General features: G+C 37.6%; 1 long non-coding RNA gene across 1 annotated transcript; it reads right to left on the bottom strand.

Moving 5' to 3' along the window:
• Nucleotides 1-747: 747 nt before the first annotated feature.
• On the bottom strand, nucleotides 748-3,328 carry LOC131010190 (uncharacterized). Its single transcript, XR_009096498.1, has 4 exons — nucleotides 3,248-3,328; nucleotides 3,112-3,168; nucleotides 1,575-1,639; nucleotides 748-973 (listed from the first exon to the last, which is right to left on the bottom strand). It is a non-coding gene; the product is annotated as an uncharacterized LOC131010190 (long non-coding RNA).
• Nucleotides 3,329-5,222: the final 1,894 nt, after the last annotated feature.

The raw sequence follows: 5,222 nt of genomic DNA, 5'->3' as shown, positions 1-5,222 counted from the left end.
TAATCATGCTATTATACTCAAGCTCATAACTCAAACCAACAAGTACTTAAAGCAATTGCTAATTCTCTCAAGCTTTAGCTCTAAGTTCTCATTTCATCCTTCTACTTAGTAAAAAAAAAAATCTCTCTTAACAATGACATTAGATTCCTTCATCTAAATCATCGTGACTTATCACAACTGCTCAAACAATTCTCATCACAAAACATCTCAAATACATCACATCATAACTCATAATTATGCATCCTCAATCATATAACATCATATGATATAAACGCTCTCATGATTCATCATGTAACATCAACATATGCTCTTACAACATAATAACTCATTATTAATCATGTTGTCATCCTCAAACTCAAACTATGCACTTTTAAAGTGTAACATCATAACTCATCATATAACCTCAACATCATGCTCTTCAAAATTTAACGTCAAATAAACTTTGAAATTTTACATACCTCGTTGAGCCTGGTGTGATGGTGCGCTGAGCTCACGGTTGTTAATAACTATTAGTCTAGTGACTCATTCTAGACTAAACTCAAGACTTCTAATTCAGAGCTTAACCTTCGCTCTGATACCACTCTGTCACAGCCCGCCTTAACTAAGGATAGTTAAGCCGAGTGATCTACGACTAGGGATGGGGTTAAAGAATAAGGGAAAGAAAGGGGCATCATTTGAAACCGTAAATCTTACTTAACTTAAGAAAAATCATCGTATTTACTCATTAATACTCTTTTGAACAGTCTATGAAAGACAACATAAAACTTAATTAATATCATTAATCAAGTTATACATCATATGAAACCATTCTCTTAAGACTCAAAGTATGACATAACATACTATAACATCAACAACATCTTGCAGCGGAAAGTAGCTAGACATATGTATGAAGACATATTCTAGACAGGTTAACTATTTATTAACAACCCTGGAGACTCCGCTCATTGCAGCACCATCATCACATCAGCTCAACCTGCACATTTAGAAAACATATGCAGGGCTGAGTACAAAAGCACTCAGTGGGCACGTATGCCTAGGTATAAAAATACATGCTTCAAAACTGTAAATTGTCATGCCATCATAAATAGTACAGCAAGGGAGTTTTTCGCTAAAAAGGCCCAAGCTTACTAAGTTCATTTGTGATTCTTAAAGTTCGTCTGCAGACTAAGTTCTCTTGTAATCTATCATATCTGGAACTGTGTGCCGGAGAGGTGGCCACCTCTCACGGTCACTTGACCGGCCAACCCGCTAGATGACTCACGGTCACTGGTGTACACTAGTCCTGGCAGGATAGCTATCAACTGCTCAGGACCCGAATTCGATTGCATCATTGGCAAAGCCACATCAGATAGATATCATACTAAAATTTAAACATTTTATGGCAAGACAATACTTGAAATAACTTTAACTCAAATATTTTGTAACGAAATAACTTGCTCAAATGTAACATTAAACTCATTTGATAGATATATAAAACTGAAATTAACAGTTAAATCATCTCATGCATTCATTCGTATAAGAGGCCTACGACACGCAGGGGATCTCTATATACGTATAGTAAAAGTAATGCCCACCTGATAGCAACTTTTGCTTTGGTAAAGTAGCTCCTTGACTGGCTATTATTACTCTCGCGCTTCACCTTTATTGCGATGATATAAAGTAAGATATTTGCTCGAATAAAATCCTCAATTAATGAGAATGCGTAATTTAACTATGCATGACTCGTATTCCGATAATTATTATTCTGAGATAATAATCTGGGAGATTCTATTATAAATTCTGATTGTCGGATTAAATAAATAAAATTAACTAATTGAGGATCGTCTCATGAGGGTGGATAAATAATTAATCCGCTCATCTTAGAGTATTCTAACTCACTTACTAATTAATAGCCTCGTTCTAAATTAATCAATAATTAGAATTAGCTCAATTTAATTAATAGATTAATCTAGACTACCCTTAAATTGGGCCTGATTTTAAGCCAAAAATAATAATGACAGTCCAAATAAAAATTAACTCTAGCCCAAACTAATTAAATACAGCCCATTATCAATTTAGATCTGCAGCCCACATAATTAAAATGAAGGCCCAATTTTCGGCCCAAAGGTAAAAAAATCAGATGCCCCAACACAAGCCCACACATTTTAAAACTCCTAATTCCTTCTCCTACCTCACCCACTCGATTCTCTCCCAATTTCTCAAAATTGGTCTCAGCCATTTCTCTCTCTCTTTCTCTTCAAATCTCCCTGCGTCTGGACGTCCGCCGCCTCCGCAGCTCCGCCGCGAACGGCCCCGGCGAGGCCGTGTCCGGCCGAGGGTGCCGTCCTCGGCCACCCGCCCCTCTCAAAGAATCGATGCCTCCTTCTCTCATCTCATCACGGTTCGATGCCGCCGCCTCTGGAAGACCAGCGAGCAGCGCCGTCGTCGCGTCGCCTCCGCGTTCGATTTCTGGCGAGACCCCGTGCTTGGAGTTCCACGAACCGCGCTGTGCTTCAAAGGAGATCAGCAAGGGCCGCCGTTGGTTTTGTACATCCGGCGAAGTCGATGCCCTTCGCCCGCCTTCTAATTCTCTCACAGAATGGCTCAATTCCTCCTTTCAAAACGAGCCCTAGCTCTCCGCCGATTCAGGCGAAATCGCCGCGCCGCTGGGCTACGTCCGCCGCTGCTCTTGAATCCAGCGAAGTCGAGGCGACCGTAGGCGCCGCTTCTGAAATCCCGGGTCACCGCCCTGGTTCGACGCCGTTGCGTCTCCCTGGAGTCCGGCGGAGCAGGGCAGTCAACCCCCTCCTCTTCCGTGCGATTAGCGTCGACGTCAAGCCGTCATCTTTCCCCGTTTAAATGAAACAGGTACCTCGAATAAGCCTCCCTCCCCTTCTAAATGCTAAGTTCAATATTTAAGTCTATGTGGAGTCTTGGTTTTGCTACTGATTTGTGAGAGTTTTCTCATTGCCTTTATCTCAAGTGGAGAAAATATATATATGTATAAATTGATTTCTGTATTATGCTTAGTCCCCTTAAGCATATAATCATTTGTATACTCTGTATTCTTTAACTGATCATGGTTGTTGGATGAAATGTGAATGGATTGAAGTAAGGGAGCTTAGTATATACCTGTGAAGTTTGGTGTTTGGATGGCTGCTGTGATTATTGAATTCAATGGGGAAGGAACTGAAATTGCAAATGTTGTTTCCTCAACAAATGCAGGAAGAACCAAGTATGAAATGAAGAAACTTAGGCCAAGACTCACCTCTCGATACTTGGCAGATGGCAGCAGGAATTAACTTCTCTTCATCTCCCTTTCTGGTGGTTGGTGTATGAGAGAAGGAATGAAGTGTTAGGCTGGTGGTTTAATAAGTGAGTTGTTGGCTGTAAAGTCAAAGGATTGGAGATGGTGGTTGGCTGAATTTGAAGGGAGGAGCCGATTGGTCTTCTCTCATTTTTCTTCTTTTTACACTCACGCGTTATCTCCCGCATGCTTGTAGGTATGTAGCTGTAGTGTTTTGTGATAGTGATAGGTTTTGATTGTAAGTAGGGAATAGTGGTGATGTAAATAATTCCCTACAGTCATTGTGTAAAGTTGTATCTGAAAATCTAATTTCTTTGTATCATCGCATATCTATAAAATTGGTTCTAGGTTTTGCTGAATAACTATGCTTCGATGTAACATCTCTACGAATTAAATAACTAATTTAACTCGTTCTCATTAGTCGGAACTAAATCACGACTTTCAAGTAACTAATAGAAATAAAATCTCTATCGCATATAAAATAACAACTTTAACTTGACTTTGCTAAGTCAATTATAAATCTGAAAATATAAATTATTGACTGGCTCAATAATTTATATTGCGGTTTTTCTCACTCGAGTTAACAAGCACAACTAAAATAATAATAGGCATAGTATACATACAATTTAGAATCATAGCTGAATTTTAAACATAAATAATTACTGGATTTCATTTACTGAAGAATGCGATAAATAAATATCGCATTTACTTATCTTAATCATAGAATAAAAGAGCGGGCTATTACAAAAAAGCACGACATATTTTTATTACAATAATTTGATTATCCATATAAAAAATTATACATATAAAAAAATCATAAATTTATGGACCCGAACGGGCTAGCCCGAAACCGAGTGGGTTAGGGTTAGGGTCGAAAAATTTTAGCCCGAAAAATAAAAAAACCGACTAGCCCGAACCGAAATTAACCCGAAACCGAATGGGTTGGCCCGAAATCGAGTGGGTTGGCCCGATTGACATCCCTAGAAATGGCAGGTCCTAATCAAGATTCTTCCTTTTTGGCTGTTTAAGACGCAATCACCAACGTCCAAAAAGAAATCATTGTCCATTTTTGGTTAATCGCAATTTAGCCCTTGCACAATTATTAAATTTAGCCCTTGCACAATAAATAAATGGCAAAAAGAATTCATGAAAGAAGAAAAAAGTCTTGTTCATCTCAAATTTGAACTAACGGATCATACTCAACCTTTCTTTTTATTGTAGGTTAACAGAACCGATCACCTACCCACGGTGGATAGGTGATCGGGTCTGTACTAGCTAATTGGAAAAATATCAAATAATTTATTAACGTTTCAAACTTTAGATAATATATATATATATATATATATATATATATAGGGTGTGGTTCTAGAGAGAACTACATTATTTGTGAGAACGGGAGAACCATCAAATCTAATGCATTCACTGTAAAAATTAATGCATCCGCTGTTAAAATTAATGCACTCAAAAAAATAAAAAAATGCTCCCTTCAGGATTCGAACCCAGGATCTGCATTCATCCAACAAGATGATGCATCCACCGTAGATCTTGATGATCGAATGGCTGAAAATGGTTCTCCGGTCTTCTTTTATTTATGGTTCTTTCCTGAACCTCTCCCTATATATATATATATATATATATATATATATATATATATATATAGGGTGCGGTTATAGTGAGAACCACACTTATCGTGAGAACATAAGAACCATTAAAATCAATGCATCTACTATATAAATTAATGCATTCGCTATTAAATTTAATGCATCCGAAAATAATAAAAATTTTGCTCCCTTCAGGATTCGAACCCAGGATCTGCATTCATCCACCGTAGATCTTGATGATCGAATGGTTTAAAATGGTTATTTGAACCTCTCCCTATATATATATATATATATATATATATATATATATATATATATATATATTTAACAATCTT

This window comes from Salvia miltiorrhiza, chromosome 2 (assembly GCF_028751815.1).
Source record: "Salvia miltiorrhiza cultivar Shanhuang (shh) chromosome 2, IMPLAD_Smil_shh, whole genome shotgun sequence".
In the NCBI taxonomy this organism is placed as follows: domain Eukaryota; kingdom Viridiplantae; phylum Streptophyta; class Magnoliopsida; order Lamiales; family Lamiaceae; genus Salvia; species Salvia miltiorrhiza.
The sequence above is the reverse complement of the archived record's forward strand: the minus strand, read 5'-3'. Positions and strand labels throughout refer to the sequence as shown.